The sequence below is a fragment of the Eulemur rufifrons genome, chromosome 7 (genome assembly GCF_041146395.1).
Source record: "Eulemur rufifrons isolate Redbay chromosome 7, OSU_ERuf_1, whole genome shotgun sequence".
Classification (NCBI taxonomy): Eukaryota; Metazoa; Chordata; class Mammalia; order Primates; family Lemuridae; genus Eulemur; species Eulemur rufifrons.
The window spans coordinates 53,429,310-53,436,060 of record NC_090989.1 but is presented as its reverse complement, the minus strand read 5'-3'; positions in this window follow the sequence as shown (position 1 = coordinate 53,436,060).

Below are 6,751 nucleotides of genomic sequence, written 5' to 3'. Positions count from 1 at the left end.
CATACAATTATTGCTTAGGGCTTTTTCACACAAGAGCCACATTTTAGTTTCATTTGTATTTCTCAGGAAGTAAATTCATGTTTTAACATAAGAATATAAATCTCTTCTCTGTCTTTTAGATGGAATGCTTCTGCTTCACTGTTTGGGTTTCCGGGTAGACCTATTATTTACGTCCTGGTCAGATTTCACTGTGCGTCACAACCCTTAATAATTTCAGATTGTTCTGAATTTCTGTCATTTATTTATTTTCATTCATTTCAACCTTATGTTTCAAACTTCTCTTTTTAACCACCAATCTGTGTCTAGAGTTGAAAAAATATGGCAGGAAGTTGAATGGATTTTTAAAGGCAATGCTTTTTACTGTGACCAAAACTAATAAACAGACATTGATTTGTGAGGTGAAAATCTTATTTGTAAAAATAAATCATTGTTTGTAAAATTTTTTAAACTATGTTTTTAACAAAAAGGTATAAAATCACTGAGAAATCAAATATATTAGCTTGCTCTTTCTTTTCTTAGACCTTCCCCAACCACATAAACTAGTGATGTTTGCATAATCTGTACTCACAGCCATGGTAAACATTCTGTATTGACTTACAGTACTAATATTACACATTCCCCCCCTCAATAACACAAGAGTACCAAATTTTTCAATCACTTACTACATATAATTTAGATTTTATTTTTCAGAAAGGTTGGTTAACATGGAGAAGATCTAGTCTGATTATTTTTCTTGAGTATGTTTGTGATAAAATCATTAAAGATCCTCTCAGTACTCAATTATATCTGAAAATTCTATGGGAGAATTTACCACAATTATTTCAGGCATGTATATAACATTTTTGTGCTCCCTCATAGGAGTCTGAATAGAAAATGATAAACAAACCCTTCTCAAGAATGGGATTTGGCCGCATCCTGACTCTTTAATTTTCTACCCTCACCACCTCATTTGACTTTGACTGCACCAAACCACCAAATTCTTTACCAGTCCATGAGGCACATCATGCTCTCTTTTCATGCCTTTTTGTATATGCTATACTCTCTGCCTAGAAAAACTGGTATGCCAACCCCATTCTTCCTTCAGTTGGTGATCACCTGAGATTCAACTCTGGCATTACTTTTCTGAAAACCCTTCCCAGGAAATTTTAAGAAGAGTTCATCACAAATAGGCCCTCTGTGAATACTTCTTAAATGAATCGGTGAATTAAAATATATATTCAGCTGCCTTTTGCTGTCATGCTTCCCCTATTCATTTAACTTTTGTTTTATCTCAGTTTCTTGGTGAAATTCTTCATGAAAATTTCCATCTGTCACCACCATGATAAAATAGGAAAATCAGAAGGTTAAGTGGGGGTGCCCACACCTGGAGGATGAATTAGACATGACGTGGAGCAGCTTAAGCAGGGAAGTATCTCTCCATCTACTCACAGCGACAAGTTGCCTCTCAGAAGCCCTTTCAAAACCAAGGTACTAAATGAGACTAGCAAGTCTTTGGGAGATTGCGCCTCACCCACATTGCAGCCTCCAGGTGCTCTGCTGAAAGGGCAGGGTGTAAGCCTAACACTTGCACCGCCAGGCTGCTCTCTGCTCCATTTCCTCAGAGGCCACAGTGCTGCTGAGCCCAGGTGGCTCTCAGCTGCCACAACAGGTTCCTGGGAAGTGGGTGTGGGCGGGCACACCTCAAACCACATTGGCACGTGAGGCAGAGGCCGTACCTCCGTGCCTGAGTGGCTTGTCTGGATGTTGTGTCTTAGTGGGGATAACACCATTTTGTTGTTGGGCCTATATTTACCTTTTCCTTGACAACCCCAATCTTTAAATATTTTGAGCCCATTACATTCTCCATTTGATTGCTTTTAACTTTGCTCTCTGATGCCATTTCCTTTAATGGGAAATGATAAAGCATTTCAGGTAATTCTGCTATTTTGAGAAGGAGTTAAAACATCTCAGTGTAGATGGGCCAGCTAGTGGTTCAATGGACTAGCCACTGAGAAGACCACGGCTTTTCCAAAACAAGCCTCACTTCCATTTATGAGCCTTAATAGATGAGAGAGAATCTTCTCATTGCTGTCCTTGTTTTACACTGACAAAGTTGGCTGTGCTCTCATTGCTATACTATGCTTTCTTTCAATAAATATTCTCTAAGGACCCACAGCCACCATGCAGTGTGCTAAATATTGGGGATACAAAGATAGGAATATGACCGTTGCCCTTGTAGCCTACACATAGGTATATGTGAGATGCTGTGCTTAATCCCACTGGGGAGAAAGCTTCACGGAGAAACCACCATTTGAGGAAGGACTTAAAACGAATAGATGGAGAGGGTAGGAAAGAACTTTCTAGACTAAGAGAACAGCGTGTCTTAAAGCAGAGAGGCATCAAAGAACATGGCATTTAAGTTCTATTTTCACTTTAATCAATTGGGTTAACTGTTTCAAAATCCCTAACATGCTTATTGTTAATTTATCATTTGAAATGTCAACCTGTGACAGGAGTGTCTCCTACTCTATAGGTATTTTTTTCCCTCTTTTTATTTCTATTCATGTCTTAATTTTATATATTTTTATGCTATTGGTTTCCAAATGTTCATTGCCATTTTATCTGCTAGATGGATTACATATTTTATGAATATAAATTAACTGTCTTTCTCTGGCTTAGTGTTTTTGGCTTAAAATTCCACTTTGTCTGAATTATTACTTTCATTAAATAAAGTAGTTGAGTCTATAATAATTGGACCCCAGTCTGCTGCCTGGACCTTAAGAAGAAATAAGACAAGGAGAGATGAACCCAATCTCTGATAATACAGCATTGAGGGTAGAGATCAATGAAGACTTGGTTTTGGTGTGTAGGAACTGGGGAAAGAGTAGAAAAGGGGAAATGAGTAAAAGTTCACACACCAGAGCCAATAGAGCTAACCTGGCACTTATTTCTTTTTGGATAAGGCTTTGAAACCCAAATTCACTCCTCTACCTCTTCGAGAGTTAGGAAACATGAGGCTGTGCCGAGTTGAGCCATTGCCCAGGACAAACCATTACCACTTCCTGGGTGCCCAGTAAGCTACGCACTCTCCCAAAGGAAAGAATCCTCTTCAGCCAAACCCTCCCACCGTGGGATCAGAGGTGGGAAAATGGGAAGGAAGATAGCTGGTTATACTTTCTCTTTGTTCATAAAGAAATAAACCTGGTTATCATTACAGTTAAACCCTGTGGGTGGGGTGGGGAGAAGTAAAAGAAACTGTTTTATTTAATTAAACTAGGCCAGAAACCACTCCTTATTTTTATTCCTGCTCAAAACGACTGGCTAGGAGGGCACTGAGATACTGACAGAGTGAGACGGTGAGGAGTGGATGTCCCAGAAACAAGAACTGCTGTCAGAGGGGCCCAGTAGGAGAGAATGAGGACTCCAAAAAACGCACACAGAGGAAGACATCCGCCAGGCCCAGAGAGAACAAAACATTCTTAGGACAGTACTAGACGTAAACAACCTTGCCCCCTTTACATTTCTCCTCACCTGCAGGGCCACCCTTAGAGGGATTAGGTAAACAGCAGCTGTGGGGGTGGGATGGGGGGACCTGGGAGGGGAGGAGATAAAGAAACTAGAAACCAAGAACTGCCCCCAAAGAGTCATGCTTGAATAATCATGCCCAGACCCAAGAAGCCTTGACCACACCTGGACTTCATATCAAAGACAAGATCTGGATTTGAGGCTGATGAGACTTTAGGACTAATTGTATCTTGCATGTGAAAGGGATGTGAAATGTTGAGTTCAGATAAGAGACAGTAACAAATTGTTTTTCAAAGACAGATGTAATAAGATCAGCCTTCCCACATGCTCTTCTGCAGTGTGATTTTGCCATTGTTCTCCATCTATCTCCTTCTGTTTCAATCTGGTCTGACCTTAAGGATTTGACTAATAGAAGGTGGTGGAAGTAATATGATACATTTTCAAGGCTAAGTCATAGAAGGCTCAAAGCGTCCACCTGGTCTTTTCGAACTGCAGTCCCCAGCCCCTGGTACCAGTTCATGGCCTGTTAGGAACCAGGCCTCACAGCAGGAGGTGAGCTGCAGGCAAGTGAAGCTTCATCTGTATTTATAGCCACTCCCCATTGCTCTCATCATCTGCTGAGCTCCACCTCCTGTCAGATCAGCAGCAGCATTAGATTCTCACAGGAGCATGAACCCTACCGTAAACTGCACATGGGAAGGATCCAAGTTGCGTGCTCCTTATGAGAATCTAATACCTGATGATCTGAGGTGGAGCTGAGGCAGTGATACTAGTGCTGGGGAGTGGCTGCAAATGTAATATATGTAATATGCTTAAATCATTCAGAAACCATCCTCCTCTTCCTGAGTCCATGGAAAAATTGTCTTCCATGAAACTGGTCCCTGGTGGCAAAAAGGTTAGGGACTGCTGTCTTAGAATACTTGCTCTTGTGAAACCTTTTTGTAAATGCAGCCACCATGCTGAGGGAAACCCAAACTCATGAAGAACATGTAATGCTCCAATCAACAGCCCACCCTAAGCTCCCAGGCAACTTCCAGCAATGTGAGGGATCCCTCTAGAACACCCAGCCCAGTGAACCCTTCAGATACCAGTGCTTCACTGCAACTACATGAGCAACTCCAGCTGAGAACCTTCTAGCTGAACCCAGCATAATGAACCATGAGCCATCGTCATGCATGTAGCTAGTATTCTTATATAACCATCATACTGAGTTTGTGGCCCCACAGAAGATGAAGCTGTGACAAGCCTAACCTTCTTACCTCTTTCTTTTCTGACATTATAGGTGCTAAAAATAAAAATGTTTGTTCTTTTTCCATTCCTTCTCTTCCCACCTTCCTGTCTTAGAAATTGATACCTACCATTTAGAGACTATTTTCACTATCTGTGGTTTCTGTTTAAGATTCTTGCTTAGTATCTCTGTGTTTCTAAGAACTCACTAAAGAATACATGTTTTAATAAAGTATATCATATACATTTGAAAAACTTAAGAACTGAGTCCCACAAACTCACTTCTCAGTAGTGCAACAAGTACGAAGAGAAAGCAGTTAGGTGGAATCAAAGTGAACTTGTCCTTAAAATTTATTCCTGAATATGAGGAATTTACCTAAGCACTGCATGAGAGAAAACAAATTCTTTTATGCATATAAAGTAATTATTGATCTCAGCATGGAAGGCAGGCAGAGAGGGGAGGGGAAAGGAGGGGAGAGGAGGGATGGAAATTAAAAATTTTCATTCTGCAAATATTTATAAAGGATATTTTCCATTCTGCAATAGACTCCCAGAAATCAATCATAGGTGTTTGGTAAGGATTCAGTTCCTTCACACAATTTTGGGTGACATAATATAAAAGATAGATAGCACACTTGCCCAGCTTGATGAGAAAGGATGTTTTTCTGGTAAATGTCTTGAAAAATTGAACATTTCTCTCACTTCTTAAAACAAGTCTTGACAAAGTGTTCAGTCTCATTTAGTGATTTGCATGATGGAAGAATTGTGTACAGTTTCTCTGAATGTAGGATGAGGTTTAGACAACAGATGGAAAAATTGTAAACGTCAACTGATTTAGTGACTACGACCAGAGACTAAGATGTAATGCTGGAGTAAGTATTCTCATGAGGAAATATAGAAAAATTTGGTAACAACAGCTTTCCAAGAAGTAGTCTGTGAGTAGAAATTATCTAAATTTAAGTACTGTTTCCTAACAAAGTTCATAATATCTACTATTTTTGATAGAATGACCACAAACAATTAATCAACTATAAAAAATAATGTATCTTTACATATGCCATTAACAAATCATTTGTGGGTTTAATTTAATATAGAATACCACAGTAGTTGCCTCACTGTTCTTATCTTACTTGAAAATCTCATCCTAATTTTTTCTTTTAATAACAAGCAGAAGATGGGCAATTTTGAAAAGCTTTTTTGAAGACATGTTGATTGATATTTTTGGACAACAGTAGAAAGCATATGACTTTTGCAACTAAAGTTATTCTGCTGGGTAGATTTCAGGTGGGCTTGGTAAATCACAGAGCCTTTTGAGATTAAATTTCCTAATTTATAGAATGCGGATGAGGCCATGTTTCTGTGAAAGGCTAATTGAAGTTCATAGCATGCTCCAAGTCTTGAACCTGGACTCTTCTCACCCAGCTGGGTTAGGTGTGTCTCTGCCCTTCCTCTGCACCCAGTAACCACCACCTTGTTAATCTATAACTCATTGTCTGCTAATCTGATTGTCCAGTCACACGTTCCTCTCTGCTCACGTGTTTCTTGAGGGTAGGGGCTGTACCTTGTTCACCATCATATTCCCAGTGCCTAGCCACATTACCTGGGCCAAACTTGGCTCTCAGCAAATGTTTGATGAGTGAATGAATGAATCAGACATTCAAGGTTGGCTCACTTCTCTGAATTTGTATACTGTGCATTGGATAGCACAGATTTGATAGAACGTTTTCATCATCACACAAAGTTCTGTTGAACAGTGCTGCTCTAGACTCAACATTAAACAGTAAGCAGACATAGTTTAGGACAAAGAGAGAATTTTTGCAGGAACATTCCAAGAATTACATGTCCTATTTGTTTAAATATGTGACAATTATCTTCTGGGAATGCTGTATACCCATTTTAAATACAATTGCACAATATGCAAATCCTGCCCGTTTACCATAAGAAAAAATAAACCTTCATTTTTATGGTAAGTGATAGAAGGGATTTTTAGGTTTATAAGGACAATATGACCAAGATCTTC